Raw genomic sequence first — 17,720 nt, 5'->3', positions numbered from 1 at the left:
ATACTGTGCGCTTTGATGACGTATAGGTCTATTCAAGGTTTCAGATTTCAGTTTCAGGACACCAACATCAAAATATTCAAACACATTAAGCACTCTTGCAGCAATCAAACAATTTTCAGTTGACAAGTTGTCGATTATTATTCAATCATTATTGTTATTAGCAACCGATTTGTCACTATTTTTCTTGCTCATAACAAACTTTAGCTGAAGGATTTCTTACCACTTGACTTGTTCATGGCTTCTATATTCATGTTTAAGATATGCTCCATGGCATCTCCTTCTCGCGGCGTTCCGAAAAATCGTAGTTCTACAGGAGGCAAAACATAATGAACACAGACAGTAATATGACGGATCGACGTGACGTAATTAATGACGTGGTTGAAGTAACGTATACTATGTATCATTTATCGATATCTTGACTAATCGATATCTGCTAGGAATACTTTTTTTTTTTAAATCAAGCTGATAGGAGTACTCGATCTTCAAATTCCAATGGTACACTTTAATTCATCTTCATTTCAGAAAATATCTCCGTCATGTCTGTATGTTCCTTGCTTCATTACGAAATAGATGGAAACAAGAGTAAAAAGTGAATTCCACCCACCAGTCAACCAATCAGGCAACATGGTATTTTAGTTTTAGGACGAGAAGCAATGTGACCAAACATTTTTTAATGAAACAAAGCCAATTGTATAACTGAAAACAAACAATAAATAACATAAGAATGAATGCTATGCTGAAAGTAAAAGGTAATTCCAGAATTGTGTTAGTCAACAGGGCAATTTCGTATATTTTCACATGCACGATTGCGATTATGAATTTTGTTATTCACTCTATAAATATAGGGGAGAATTATATGAGAAACATGTATAAAGGGGCTTTATTCGTTTCTTCTACACCTTGGTGTTTTTGTAATGATTGCTTGGCTTTTCACAACACCACTTAAATTAAACGTTAACAATCACACATAATAATGACGATTTAATACTAATATGGATTAGATGACAAAGAAAACAACCAGATGGATAGGAAAAGATATATTTATCAACAATATTTTGGACTAATACGCAAAAAAAAAAGAAATAAAAACGAAAATAATGAAAGTGGTTTAAACAAAGTCTGACCCCTGATAACTATGACAGGATGCGTATGACAGTAAGTGTTAAAATATTTAATAAGTGTTCAAAAAATCGAGTTGCGGATTAAGATGCTGACGCTGCAGGGGATCAAGATGATATGATAGAAATGATAATTATATGGCAACATTTAGTCTCTTATTACAGTTAGTACACGTCGGGTCAATCGGCATTACAACGTTGTTATGGTATATGAGATATTGTATGTTAATATGCTTCTGTTTCAGTTTCAGATGCACTTTGTGATTGTGGTTTTGGGTGTATACATGTAATGTGTTTTATATATATTTGTTTTAAAATCCACTGTACAATGAATTTCCGTTGCAGACAATAAAGTAATCAATCAAATACCCGTTTTTATGGGTTTTTTTTTCTCTTCTGGAGTAGATTTATATAAACCAACCCTGTCAGGAGCACCATTAAAAGAAGAGTAATCACAGATAGTAAGTATCAAGCAAAACCAGTCGCCATCCGTGATCACAGAGTGAATACCAAGCTGCTGCAACAAAAATTTTTTTTCTATGATTTTTTTAAGGTGATTACATTAACTTCCTTTGCTGTGGTTTAGGTCAAGCAAAGAAAACGCAAGCAAGCAGAGGTACCCAATTAGCAATATTCAGCAAGGAGCAATGTGGATATTAATTGTATGTATAGAAAGTTAATTAACTTCAACCAACGGAGTTCGGTCATACAGGTCGACCACAAAAAAAAATACAATGAAAGGATTAATTTCCTTGGAATTGTTCGGCGCTAATGTATAAAATGGTCCTGTCAGCACAAACAAACAAACAAACAAGCACACACACATACACACACAGACACACACACAAATACACAGACAGAACTAAAAGCGATCATGATTGAAAAACGATGGCCAAAAAAAATTAACATTAGCACAACAGTTCAAGTAATAATGATAGTGATATGAATTGTCTTGGTATGACAGGCACATTATTATAACTGCAGATATACAAGTCCTCTGGATGGCAATACATGTATATGGCCAATACAGTTCCTCTGATGGCTAAAACAAAATGTAAATTCTTCTTACTGTCTGCTGGCGGCTGTACTAGATCCACCTGTAGATGTGACATAGGCATGTATAGAGAAAACAGGTACTTGAGCGAAATGGGGAAAAATGTGTACAAGGTAAATCTGAAATTCATGAAATACGAAGTCCAAAATGCCTACAGTTGAACACACTCAACCTGTATTGCGTCTTAACTATCAAAAGTTATCACGGACACCCATCATGAGAAAAAAAAGGCGAGTCTCACCTCCCTGCTCTGACGTATTATGAAAGAACAAAAGTTACTCTCCCCTTTTCTTGGCTAAGCTGCCATAGCCACTTCACATGGTTTCCCACCCTACACGTCATTAACTTTGTTTTTTTTTCTTCAATATATATACAGAAAGTATCTTGGTAAGTGTTGGTACATGTATACTTACTGAGCCAATACGGACGCCACGTGCGTTAACCTGTCCGACCTTGTAGTCATATGCTGCCTGCAATCGGAGACAAAAAAAAAAATATTTACGTTAGCAGGCTGAACACGACACGCTGATAAAACTGAATTTAAAAAAAATCATGATATTCTAGAAAGGCAGTAAAATTGATGCATATGAACTGGACGATAGAACAATGCTTAGATTCAAAGAACAAAAACAAAATAGAGAAATTTATGCAACGTTCCATGAAGTTTTAAGTTCATTGAAATGCATGTAGTCCATGGGACTTTTAATGATTTTATGGAAATCACAATTATCTTTTTGTGTCTGAGCTTTGAATGATGGCAAAAGTTATTTTAATGCAAGTAAATGGGCATTTTTTAGGTAAAAGGGTACATTTCAGGGATGTCAGGTTATTTTCTATTTCCAATTAGCTTTCCCCATAAATATGATATGATCTTTGAGAACACTTTAATGAAAGATAACTTTGCTCCCAAATTTCTTCAAACAAGCAAAATATCGGAATTTATGCGAAATTGAAAATTCTTGAACGAACACACATTAAGAGGGACTGATATCTATGTAACATATGAAGGTGAAATGATAAATGTTTATTGAAAATTTGTTGTTTTGAAACTGAATGGCCTGATATTGAATAGAAAAGACAGAAAAGACAATATCAGCCCCTAATTTCTATTGAACAATGTGTCTCATACCATTTCTAGACTTAGAGGTGAACGTACGTTACGTGGACTGACAATAAGTTTTCAATACAATATTTCGTCCGGACAACCTTACTGCCTTAAAATCCTAGGTTTGCTTTATTGATTGCCATTCATATTCGTATTTTGTCAATCATATTTGAAAATCAAACAAACTCTTCAATTGTCACCGAAATTCATCGCTGCTGCTTACAAATTCAATATTTTGCCATTCAAATTCGGCAAGTGATATATGGACCTTTATGTCGAGGGCAAATTAGAGCCTTACTCATTTCTGTGTCGATCGAGTGGATAAATTTGAGAAAGCGAATAATTGTTGTGACAGGAAAATGCAGGGTTTTTATGTATGATAAAGGTGCCCTATCATGGTAAATGCGACGAGCTAACGTTCACCTCTTTGGTTAGACTGTGGAAAGGCAAATGAATTATTTCATAGCCTTATACCGTATAATCTGGGAGACAGTTTTGGATGAAACTGAGGAGCTGAATGCCAATAGGTGAGATTGATTTTACTGTCTTGATCTTAGCTCCTTTAGTGAATTTGAATTACAATTAACACATGGTGAAAAGTGCACGAAAATGTTTAAACATTGATGGACAAGAGATGAGATCAAAACAAGCATTTCCACCATCGAGAGTGTCTGTGACGAGATCGACAATATCTTCTTATTTTCAATAGAGTGAAATGACGACGAAAATGGGCGGGTGAAACCTCTATCTAAGTTAAAAAAGAAAGCATGGCAGAATTCTTCTTCTATGTGCAGAGTGAATTTACAATTTTTTTTTCTTTCACACACACATCACTTTGATATTGATATAATAGTAAATTTCTTTTGTCAGCAAACGTGCGATGTTCGACGAAGAGAGACTGATTTAAATTCTTGAAAATTCTTCCGTCGAGATGTTTTCATTGCAACTGATTGACAAATTTCCCTTTACGTCGATGTAGGGCAATTTGTCAATCAGTTGCGAAGAGAGACTGAGTTTGCTTTTAAAGATGCAAAATTCTACCAGGCAGTGGTGTTTCACAGTGAAATAATTGTATACACTTAAAACACATATCATAAACAGTGGAAAAGTTCACTTACATGTGACACTCCTACACCCAGACACAGCACCATAAAAGCAATGCACCCTCGTAGCATCCTCAGCTTGGGTAATATTCCTGTCCACTCGGCAAATCGTCAAAGCGTAGTTCCACCAGTTTATACACCTGTTATCTGTTCTGAACGCTTCCACCAAGTCCAAATGCGCTTCTGCTCTGGAGACCACCTGAGGAGTCCCTATTTATTGACCGGTCTTACGTCGATTAAAGCCAGGAACCAGACCAGGTATGATCCGATGACCTTTGCCACTGGACTGTTGAGGCTGTTGAGGGGGTTGAGGCAGCTGCCCAAAAAGGTAAGCAGTATCCGTTCGAAGATCTTTATCACTGCAGTGACATCATTGACAGCCAATCAGAATGGGTTATGCAGGTTAGTCACTGTCGGTCATTAAGATAAGTTTTCGTGACTTCTTCCATGAATACACAATTTTTTTCTATAGCAAAATGAAGAAATCATGGAAGATAGGCGAATGGTGCGCTGTAATGATGTAGCATATATTCATAATCATCCTGGTCATTTGCGGTATGCAATGTCTCTCAGAGGTGATTGATGTGACTAGCGGTAGCACATTTTTTCCCCTAACTACAGATTATAATTTGATTGTCATGATCTGAACAAATGTCAGTGATGACTGGAGAAAGATGCTGTGTTTGTCAATGATTCAGCTGTAAGAAAGAGACGAAATATTATGTGTCACTTTAGATCCTCAAACCAAGAATTTTAAGGGGATCTGGATGAGGGCACATTCATATTGTCTTTCGTAATATTAAAGGAAACCAAAACTAAGGGGAAAATGTGGATTGAGTGAAAGCAGCAACATAAGTAGAACACATCAGTGAAAGCTTGAGGAAAATAGGACTATCGATTCAAAAGTTATGATTTTGTTTGTGTGTGTGTTGGAACCGCTGGATGAGGAGACTACTAGATGTTATGATGTCATGTGTGAACAACAAAAAGAAAATATTAAGGGAATTCCACAAAATTCTTTTTTTTTAATGAAAATTACACAAATCCATCAACTTGATACTGACGTATGTTAATGGTAGCAATTATTGTCCCTGCTTTCTAAAAACGATTAGTCAATTGCTCTTTCATTATGCTAGAAAATTGATTTTTTTTGGTGGAAATTCCTTCATATTTTCTTTTTACATTATTGTCTATTGACCGATTCGGGTTCGTTGAGGGCAGCAGACATTTCACGGCACTGGGCGCAGCTTTGGCGCAGCCATAGTGGGTGTCTCAGCCAACCCCCCCCCCCCCCCCCCCCCTGCTCTCCCCCACCCCAGGCAACATGTCTATCACGCACTTGTAACAAAGGTTCGCGCACTAAGCAAGCATTCGCGCACTCAGTACGAGACGCCCATTGGCTAAAGCAGTTTTTCATTCTGCGCGCGTGCTAATGTAGGGAGAGGGGTGGGGAGTGGGAAGGGGGGCGGGGGGTCGGCTGAGACACCGAGTAATGGCGCTGCCCATGCCAAAAATACACATAGCGCGTCCAAAGAGATTTTCCCCAGTGGTGGGGAGGAGAAAAATCTCTTTGAGCGCGTCACAGAATCGGTCAATACATAACATCATAACCTCCAGTAGTCTCCTCATCCAGCCTTTCCAACACACACACAAAAAAAAACTTTAAAAATTCATAGCTTTTGTATCGATTGTTCGATTTTCGTCAATCTTTCACTGATGTGTTCTACTAAATGTTGCTGCTTTCACTCAATCTACATTTCTCTTTGGGTGTTGGTTTCCGTTAAATCTCCCTCGTGAAGACATTACTTTACTATGAGCTCCCTTTTAGACACTTTATATCGTATATCTAATAATAATGTTTGATTTGTTTAAGATTCGTCATTGTCTGATCTTTTGATGTTAGTATTGTCTAAGGCAAATTATTGTTTAATAGGGTTCCATTCTTTCTCTCGTCTTTGCTTTTTCTTTTTAAAACAACAAAACAACAATATTGAAGAACTTTCGTCGCAACTTGTTTGTAGATGATTTCCTTTGAAATCTATCATGACTACTCATTCAAAGTACGGATCAGCCTTTCCGTTTATCGACTGACCAATTTACTGTCATTCCGCTCTGCTGGTCGAGCCAGCTATCGCAAGATAAGTGGCTGCCCTTATTTGGCGAGGTTACTTTTTGTGTGTGTGCAATGATTGAGAGGAAAGTTTCGGGTCGTGTGAAAAATGCAAATTTTTTCAAAGTTACGTAACAGATTGAGCGCACGTCACCTCAATGAGAATGCTTCTTCAAAACATTATGGAAACCCTTTGGCCCGAATTCACGAAGGTGGTACAAATTAAACCATGGTTTAAACCATGGACAAAACCATGGAGCGCCAAGTGTAGCACGGAAATCAGTCATTTCGTCGACAAAATGACTGTTTTGGTAAACGAAATTATCATTTCGTGGACGAAATACTCATCTAGTTACAAAATGTTGTCATTACGTTACGAAATAATCATTTCATCGACGAAATTACTTATTTCGTAACGAAATGTTCCATGTGACATGGTTTTTGTCCATGGTTTAAACCATGGTTTCATTATTTTGTACCACCTTCATGAATTCGGGCCTTCGAGACTGAATTATCACTGGATACTTAAGACTACCTCGCCTTCGTATAATGGCATTCACGTTTACTACTAGTAGTTGGGAGGCGGCAAGACCAATAAGATGAGGAACATGTGGTTCAACATCTGAAAGATATTACAGAAGTCTCGGGCAAGGCATTTTCACCACACTGTCCATAATGGTCCAAATGCATACCAGTGTCACTATGCGCCACTATCACTAAGTCTTATGATGCAGAATTATTTTATAAGTACATATTATGTGCGGGTATTATATATATGTATATATATATATATATATATATATATACATATATTTATTTATATCTATATATGCGTGTGTGTGTGTGTGTGTGTGTGTGTGTGTGTTCATGTGTGTGGGTCATTCGTGCGTGGTCGAAAGCAGCAAAGTGATAGCAGAGGCATCCCCACCCCTTTGAGATATTCAAAATATAGCTCCACAAACACTGTAAACATTAACCAAAAATCCTAGTACTCTTTCTTCTTTCTCCTTCTAAAGGTGCATATCCCAAGGTCTCGGAGATCCCTGTGCAGTGTAATAAAATGTCATCAGAGTATATTCATTTGAATTATAGACAATGAGCAAGACGCCACATCATTATCTCACGCCAACCCTACAGCTGAAAATTTCACTCTTTAATTGTGTTGAGTGGAGAGAAAATCATCAGGATTCGACTGCCATCAGGAAAGGATTAGTATCCCAAATCCTTGTTGCAAAATTGATTGTTTAATTCTTCATTTCTTCGGATGGTTTGTTTCTTTTTGCTTTTTTAAGATCTTATCTTATTTATCTTACCACTATAATCATTACAACTTGAATCACTTACTTGATATAATCATTTTATGTAAGTGCAGTTCAGAAGAAATACGTGCTCCAGCAAAGGCGGATAAACTGTTTTCTTTGAATCGTATGATGTTGTGGTTGTGTCACCGGACTTCGACTTCAAGTAAAGAGATGGGCAAGGGTCATTATACCATGGAACAATTCAGCTCCGTGATTACGCGCACAGGATAGAGTGGTCAGGATTGATGAAATTTTTGTGATACCCATATGTTCTTTGCTACTGTCCACTTTTTTCTCTCTTCCGGTGGACTTCCGGTTACTTTGGCAGCAAGCGTCAGTCTGCTGAAAATAACTATGTTTGGTTTAATTGGCCTTACTCTCTGATGACATCTCTTCCTGAGATAATGTTTAAAGTACTGACCTGTTCTTTCAATGGTGTCTGGATCCGCTAAGTAGTCAAGTCGTCAAGTATTATGTAGATCGAGCGCTAACATAATATAAAGCATCATGTTGGACCCCTTGTTTTGTTTAATTGCATTAAAGTTATCCATCATGTCCACACTTTTGGTTGCCATGCAGTCAAGCTTTGTGTTTATTTTTGGCAAGTGTTCTGTATGGAAATTAAGATGTACCGCATGTTATTACGTTACAGATGCGGGTATATTCTATGCAACAAAATTGCTGGAATAAAAAAAAAAATAGCTGTGTAACTATGATGCCATATTCATGTTTACACTGTTAATGAAAATCAACATTGATGAATTCAATTCAATTCAATTCAATTCAATTCAATCATAGTTTATTTCCAATCAACGAAAATCAAAAACATAGTACAATGTATACATGTCATTAACTGATATTGTTCAAACGCTTGCAAAAGATTCATGTAATATACGAGACAAATTATAGAACAACATATATGTACAATAATAAAGAGGAACACTGTACAAATACTACGTGGGCGAGCGGAAAGTAAATTCGATCATGGAAAATAGTGATCCACTAAAAAGCAAAGCTTGTCGGACGTGGATCGCTAGATAAATAATGAGTGAATGATATACTATTCTATAACAATATACATGTAGTTATTTTGAGATACACAGGTCGGGAAAAAAAATATAGAATACCAATGCTATAGTGCCCGGACACTGTTCATTGAACCACATGTACCGGGAAAATAAGACAAGGACAATACATTCGTACACACATTCAATTACCCACACGCATATACACTGTTGGACGCGAGACAGTACCGAGAGGAGAGAAGACGGTAACAATACAAGTCTACGAAGAACAATAGACAGGAAAGGAAAAGGAGAGAAGAAAGAAGAGAGGTCTGCACACAGAACACGCCAAGTGCTGCGACATCAGGACAGGTGAAAGCTCAAGCATAAATTATAGCAATTTAAATTATCTAAGATTATAAGTAGAAAGTAAATGTTTTCTGAGTTTATATTTAAATGTGACAAATTTGGGGGAATCTTTTAAACTATTATCTAAATTATTCCAAAGTCTGGGTCCAGTATAAAGAAATGTATTTTGGGCATGTGCGGTTCTCATTAACGGAAGATGGAATTCGTCGGATCGTCGCGTGGGATAGTTATGAACATGACTGTTTCGATGAAATAAATCGTGGAATATTTTAGGTAAAAAGGTACTGTTGTAATTAAACATAAACTGACCAAGTTGAAACACATACAAATCATTTACTTTTAATATTTTATGGTCAGAAAACAAAGCATCTGTATGTTCTCGGGTATGTAAATTAAAAACAATTCTAAGCGCTTTCTTTTGCAATAAAAGAAGTTTATCAAGTAACATCTGGTATGTATTACCCCAAGCAAGAATCCCGTAGTTTAAATAAGGGAGTATCAAACTAGAATAAAGAGTTAATAATGCAGATGAAGGAAGATAATATTTTAATCTATTCATTACGCCAATGTTACGTGAAATAATTTTACATATGTTATCAATATGATTCCTCCATGAAAGCTTGTTATCAACGCAAACACCAAGAAATTTAAAAGAAGAAACTTCTTCTAAGGGAGTAGTATCAAATGTTATATTGCCTGGGAGGCTATCTAAAGAATTACTAAAAAGCATAACTTTTGTTTTTTGAATATTTAATGACAATTTGTTTGCGTATATCCATTGTATGACCTTTATCAATTCTTCATTGACTGTTCTTATTAAGATATTTGGGTCAGGGTGGGAAAAAAAAAGATTAGAGTCATCCGCGAATAATATGAATGATAGTTTCTCCGAGGATCTATGAAAATCATTAATATAAATAATGAATAACAATGGGCCTAATAAACTCCCTTGTGGAACACCACATGCAATTGTTTTACTTTGAGAGTCAAAGCCGTTGACATGTACAAATTGGGATCTTTCTGATAGGTAACTCGTGAACCACTCCAAGGCCTTTCCACGTATTCCATAATGAGACAGTTTGGCGAGAAGTATTCCGTGGTTAATCGTGTCAAAGGCCTTGGAGAAGTCCAAGAAGATACCTATTGTGTGTGAACGTGTGTCGAGTGCGTGTGTGACTTTGTCGATGAGGGCAAGTAGTGCGTGTGTTGTGCTGTGATTTTCCCTGAATCCAAATTGAAAGTTTGAAAATATGTCGCAGGTTTTAAGAAAACGTACTGTCCTGGTGTAGACTATTCTTTCAAGAATCTTAGAAATAGAAGATAATAAAGATATGGGTCTATAGTTATTGACATCATCCTTCTCCCCTTTCTTATAAATAGGAATTACTTTCGCAATTTTCATGCTATTTGGCACATGGCCAGTTGCAAGCGATGAGTTGATAATATGTACTAAGGGATCCACTATTTGAGGAATTATGTTTTTTATCAAATAGTTGTCAATTCCGTCGTGGCCAGGACTTTTACCTTCTTTCAAATTGGCAACAATCTTTATTATTTCTTCTTTATATGTTGGGTCAAGAAATATAGTTTTAGAGTTAGGTGTATCTAAAAAATCACTAAAAGATTTACTAGAAAGAGGAATATTTTGAGAAAGATTTTTGAGAATAGATATTTATGAAATAAATCAAATCAAATCAAATCAAGCCTGTTACACCTAACTCTGTGCGTTTTGGCTTTGGAAGCGTACCACAGAACCGATTCGGGCGCAGAGGCCATTCGCGTATCTATAGCAGCAAGATTGTTAAGTCCATCTTCCCCTCCCTTTATAGGGCAAACCATACAAACATCTTATCGTCTGTTCGTGGTAATCCATGTAATTATGTTCGTTTGAAATGTTGATTGCTTTGTGAACACACACACATTTGGGAGAGGACTCGAAAAGTTTTAAGAAGCTGCAACAATTAGTGATTGCCAGAGTTTGTTTATTTTAAACGAGACTCCCCGAATGGCACTGAAGCTACAAATACCTCTAAAATGACGTTTATGTTTGAAGTCATATCACACTCAAAATCCATTTTGGATAGGTGTGTTTTATGCCATATCCCTATAATGTCGTCAGAGAGATCTGATCTTGAACTTATCCATTGTGGAGAAATAGCTCAAATCGGGCATGAAACTGTATTTTTCAAATCTTGGCATGAAAAAGGTATCAGGTATATCAACGATTTGGTTGATAACAAGGGAAATTTGTTGACCCGTGAAGGTTGTGAACGGACTTTGTTTGAAACTTAAAGGGACGCAGTCCTCACGAAATTTGAAAAAAAATGTTGTTGTTGGTACCTCCAATGAACTACTTTCACCAAAAACAAACTTTCAAATCACCAAATAAGCTCGTAAATTTTGGTTGAAAAAGTGTGAATCTGCATTGTGAATATGCTAATGAGCAAGTCCTGGCGGAGAGTCAGACGTCACCGTGGCACAACTCTTCCCAGCCGTGTTCTGCTCGTTATCCGTACGCTCCCTAGTTACCCGGATGCATGAAGACATCGGTGGCTACTCCGACTCGTATTTGACATTGTTTCTACGTTGTGTGTGTGTGTGTGTGTGTGTGTGTGTGTGTGTGTATGTATTGTGTATTATATTCGCACAGTACACGTGTGGACGGTACAACTAGATCTACGGTAGATACGCGTACGCACCCCGTACGCGGTTTGCCCTTCGCACTTTTCAAGTCTCAAGCGCAGCTGCAGCCCTGTCGCCGCTCACGCATGTTCTATAGTACGTACAGATTGTACATATAGGTAGAAACGGTTCTACACAGGCGTGCTAGTACACTATAGGGGCGACCGCATTCAGCGTCGTCTGGTCAGGCTATCATACATCAGTAGTTTTGCAGAAAATTTCCCAGGAAAATCCTTTTTTCCGTCCCAGACCCACAAAAGTATCGTGAAAGGTGAGCTGTATGGCTGGGAAATCTCGGTACAACGATGCCGAACATAAGAAACTTAGGGCCTACAAAATCTCGAAATCGTGTTGTGACCTGCCTGTGCGTGGACAATTTGAGAACCGATGTTTTTACGTGGACCGGGAGGCTGTGGCCCTTGGTTAAACCGAGAAAACTCCTGAAACCAGATGCAATCCCGACCATTTGCTCACATGAGTTATAAAACAGAAACACCTCGAGCATCGACTTCGAAGAGAACCGAGGGAAAAAAGCGTAGAGAGGTAAGGAAAGTGGCTAGCTATGTTTAATTTACCGTGGGCCTGCAGCCGGGGTTGGACTGCAGCACAGTGCCACTGAGCTAGCTACCGCCAGTGCCAACTGGACATGCTCGGCAAAGTGGAGCGAAATCATATCCCTACGACCCCCTGTGTTTACCCTTCCCGGCTCACGTCATATTTTTTTTTTTCGAGGAAAGGCGATATCTGACTACTTACAGAAATATTGAGATACAAAGAATATTTTCTTTGAAGAATTCGACTCTCTCATGCACAGGTTATCTTCGGTTTGAATGCCAAAATCAACTGGACGGAGTACTGTGTACATTAGTATGGTAAGGATTCGCGCGCGCGAGTGGTTTCTACGCTAAGAAGTATGCAACACGGACAGAAGCTAGAAAAGGACCGTGCCTATTTGATGTCAAGTTCATGGTATATTTAGTTTAAAAATACATATAAATTTATGTTAACAATACTAAGTTTTCATGAATTATATATATCTAAGCTTGAAATATTTTGTTTGAAATTATAAAACCACAAACTTTCACATCATATGATAAAATTGCAACTAATCATTTGAACACTTAAATTGGTTTTTAGAGGCACAGCTGTCAACTTGGTGAGTAGGGCATGCATGACGTACCATCTTTTTGCCGGCTCTTACACGATCGCTTGCAGGAATTATTTTTCAAAAATCGCGTACGGAGACAATTTTTGATGTCCACGCGTATAAATTGGTGAAAGGTTATATATTTTACTCTTCTTAATTATCAGTACGGTGAAAATCTTAGGACTGCTTCCCTTTAATTACCTGTCATATTATTCAGTAAGACAAGTTATTAAGTGTCGGTTTGGTGGTTATTTTCAAAGAATATAAAGTATTGTAGATCCATTATTGCCATCACATATCAAAATACTTCTGCAAGAATTAAAAGATATAGGTTTATTCAAAGAGCTCTTTTTGGAAAAACAAAATGTTTACCTTTGATATGTTTTAAATGGAACGACATTTGGATAGTCCCCCTGAAACTGTCAAAATGGAAACGTATCACACTGTGATATTACGTTTTACTGTAGACATTGGGTCGCGATATTTTCTGTATAAAATAATAAAATAGTAAATAGGATTTTGTTTTTATATAAGCAGCCTGTATAAGATATGGAAAATGTTAGTAGTGATAAATGTTCGTTTTGTATAGAAGAGTTTGAAGATATTGTACATTTCTTTTATGAATGTGGAACTAGTAAGTCAATCTGGACTGAAATTGAAAAATGGATAAATGAAGGTTCTAGAGACGCATTATTGTTTTACTATGAAGATATGGGAGTTAACACGACAAAGCAATTAATGACTGCTTAATTGGCATTTATGATATTATTTTTCCTATTCTGAGAAACTGATTAAAATACCTTTGTGAGTGAACGCATGTTCGGAAATTAAAGTTTGCAGACGCATTATATGTATATCAATATACATTGTATAACACATATATACATATGTATGTGTGTCTGTGTGTGTGTGTGTGTGTGTGTTATACATATTTTATCATACATTTTCTCACTTGTTCTTCTTCCCTGTCCTTTAAGGTGTTGCTCAAGAAGCAATCATGCCTTTACATAGAACGAGAAAAAGAGAATTTGGATACGACAACCTGGACGATTCATGTCCATTGTTTCAAAGTCTATGCCGCACCTGAAAGGAAGTTATCTCAGATATGTCTTTCCAAAAAGGAAATGATTGCGTGGACAGGGTCGGTTAACGTGGAGATTCATAGCCTTGCTGATTATTTGAAGGAAGTACTTTTGGCGTAAATCAAACGCCCCCCGAGATTTAACACAAGACTACGCCGTTTGGCTGAATAAACTATTCTTGTGTAATAGACACATCGAAAAGATACTACTAAAAGTTCGTCAGCCCAATTATCAATATATAATAGGCATTTACGTTCATTTTGGTAGGTTCTTTTATAGTATTATCTATAGGGGTTTGTACTCCAGCAAACATTCCTATAAGTCACGGCCTTATTGCTGGAGTTAGAATTTAACAAGCGCTTGAGGAGAGTTGGTGAAACTGCCCAATTCTGATTCAGTTCAGTTCAATTCTATATAATTATTTCCATTGTTCTTCTTCCACAGAACATGAATGATATACGAACATTGTAAAATCATCTCATCACTTTAAACCTTAGCCAATCTCTCATTCAGAGAGGAGCTAGATGTCCCGAGAACAACAGAAGAACTCAGCACAGCCATGACTGTCTCTCCAGTGGAAAGGCTCCTGGGAAAGATGGCATCCCGCCAGAAGTTCTGAAGAGCGGCACATCAGTACTTTAACACAGACAGTACCTCCACGAGCTCCTGTGCCTTTGCTGGGAGAATTTAAGGGTCGCGTCTCCCAAGACGTACGCAACGCCAATCGTCACTAGACCTACAATGACAAGGGAGACTGAAGCGACTAACGTAACTACCGAGGCATATCCCTTTTTAGCGTTGAATGGAAAGTCTTCGCCAGCGTCCTGGCAGGCGCCTGCAGAATCTTGTATGCCTACCGGGTGTATCCAGAGTCGAAGGTAGGCCGATTCCCCAGTACCCTGCGATACGGATGCAAGTCCTGGACAACCTACTCCTGTCAAGAGTAGCGGCTCAGCACCGTCTACCTTCACTGCTTTAGATATTTCCTGCTCATAGTGGCAGGATAAGGTCCTGATGTCCTGAAGGTCCTCACATTTGGAACCAGGGGGTGTTTCATAAAGCTGTTCTTAAAGTTACGAACAACTTTAAAACGATTGGTGATCAGTTCTGATGTGCTATACTTATCAGAATTTCAATAATTCAGCACAGGAACTGATCACCAGTCGTTCTTAAGTCGTTCGTAACTTTAAGAACAGCTTTATGAAACAACCCCCAGATCGTATACCGATGGACATGCTATATGGAGAGATGTGCGAGTGTTTTCGTCCCATATAGAAAGACCGCATTTTCATTTCAAGTGTGTGTGCATACGCGACATGAAGATAACTGAACCCGAACCCAACACCTGGGAGGTCATCCCAGGAAACTGGCACCCATGAGTCATACGGCCCGCAAGTTCGATACTAGGCAAAATAAGGCCTATAAAAGTCCGACAGTAGGCAAACAGGGCCTACATGAGGAGGTTTACTTTTTCCGTCCTGTGGGTCATTTATCGCTTAATATAGTGTCGAGCTTGTGGGTACGTGCGACTAGTACCGAACTCATGGGCCTTGTGTGACCATTAAGTGTCGTACTCGTGGGCCTTATTTGCCTTTAGTATCGAGATCAAGGGCTGAGTAACTCGTGGGCTGTTTAACTCGTGGACTGAATGACTCGTGGGTGTCGAACGTGCACCCGTCAAGTGGGCTGAACCTGCAAGAAACAATCAGCAGGCTGACAAGAGAGCCAGAAGGAAGACTAGGGCAGCCCCTGCCTCAGCGCCAGCCTCATTAATCTGCTCCAAGTGCTTCAGAGATTGCCACTCGAGAGTGGCACCATCAGGAGCTGTTGTTGTTGTTATCATTATTATTTTAATTTTCAAGGCGCGTGTCATTTAGTTGTGGATACATGTATCTACTAATGGCGAGTGATTGTCTGGCTTCCAGACCTTCTGCTCGTAATAATTTCTCTCCTAGAATATTGACGCCCTCTAACGACAAAAGCTGTAGCAGGTTCAGCTGTATGGTCCTTCGGCAAAGGCCGTGACTTCGTCGCCGCGGAGGACGCATTTTGCAGAAGGATTACAGCTGGCAACGGGTCTGGAAACCAGATTACGATGCATTCATCATGACGACGACGACAACGACGACGACATATTTGAAGTGCCCTTTAACAGATCTATGTCATCTTTCCTACCGTTGCTGACATCCTCCCATTCATATGTATCAATTCTCAGATTAGCCCGATATGATCTTAAAATTATACCGTGTCATTTCTGTCTAAATTTTGTTTTTGATATTGATCTTTGTTTTGGCACCAAAGATATGCAAGCGGTTAATGATGGGAAAGTAAACATAATAGAAGGGACCAAAATAGGGCTGTTATTGATAAGATTGTCCTCCGTTATCACCTTCCCGAATAAACACAGAGGGCGCATTTTATGTTAGCCACCTTTCTTTTACCGCTCACCATGCACCCATGTCGCAATACAATACAATTCAATACAATACAATACAATACAATACAATACAATACAATACAATACAATACAATATAATACACGTACAACTGGCAGCATTCGGTGTCAGAATGAAGTCCTGAGACAAAACGTTAACGTTTTGTTGGAATATAGTTGATGCACTGAGCCTTCTTTATACAAGCCAACAGTTTCACAAATTTATTCATCCCTGACATGTGACTTTTGCTGCTATTTGCGAACGATATTAAAGTCATCATTCAAGCATTTTAATTAAATATGATTAACTCTGCTATAGTATATGTAAACAAATCTTCACAATTTTAATGCCACTAATTCTCTTCCCAAAACCCCTGAAGAGCTATAATAAATGAATAAATGAATAAATAAATAGATAAGCATATATATAAATAAAGTCATTAATTTATTACCAATTAATTAATCAATTAATTAATTAAATAATTAATGAGATTATAAAAAAACAGCCCGAGGTTGGGTTTAATCCCCCTAAAGCCCCCTAGCCAGCAACGAAAAAAAAAAGAAGAAGAAAGAAGCCCAAACAGTATTTAAATCGCCTATCCTCTCCCCCTGCAGATCCGCCACTGTTACTTGTAAGATGTTGAGGTCCAAAATAGTAACATGTCCAGTTTACAAAGTGCCTATGGTTTATTCGCAAATAAGGGAGTTTCACGGTTGTGATTTGTGCATGTGCAGAACAAATGCCAAATGAGAATGTCTGTGTATTTGCCACTGACTTTAAAACGTAAAGAAGTCTCGAGCAACTATGAGAATTATGTCAGTACAATGTTTGTGTTTCAGACTAAATTAGAACGTACAGGTGTAAGTCATTCATCAACACTGTTTAGCATAATCTCTCCATGCACTTTCTCAACATTGATTTAATACAAGATGACATGCTTCGAGAAGGAATTCTTGATCACAACACATGTCCATGTTATTTCAAAGTCTGTGGTGTAGGGGTCAAATGAGACATGCACTAACCATGAACTCCCTTATTGACAATGAATGAATGTTACACGAAGACATATGTATGCATATCATATATATATATATATATATATATATATATATATATATACATATATAAATATATATGTTAGACACATAGACACACACACACATACACACACACACACACACACACATATATATATATATATATATATATA

The 17,720-nt window shown here is 37.8% G+C and overlaps 1 long non-coding RNA gene across 1 annotated transcript; it reads right to left on the bottom strand.

Annotated features, from left to right (window-relative positions):
• Nucleotides 1-220: 220 nt before the first annotated feature.
• Nucleotides 221-4,644, bottom strand: LOC139736902 (uncharacterized). Its single transcript, XR_011711354.1, has 4 exons — nt 4,396-4,644; nt 2,586-2,642; nt 2,188-2,215; nt 221-307 (listed from the first exon to the last, which is right to left on the bottom strand). It is a non-coding gene; the product is annotated as an uncharacterized lncRNA (long non-coding RNA).
• Nucleotides 4,645-17,720: the final 13,076 nt, after the last annotated feature.

Source organism: Diadema antillarum, unplaced genomic scaffold (assembly GCF_040938485.1).
Source record: "Diadema antillarum isolate AM-2024a unplaced genomic scaffold, OU_Dant_1.0 scf00000028, whole genome shotgun sequence".
NCBI classification, from domain to species: Eukaryota; Metazoa; Echinodermata; class Echinoidea; order Diadematoida; family Diadematidae; genus Diadema; species Diadema antillarum.
This window is presented reverse-complemented; position numbering and strand designations above follow the sequence as displayed.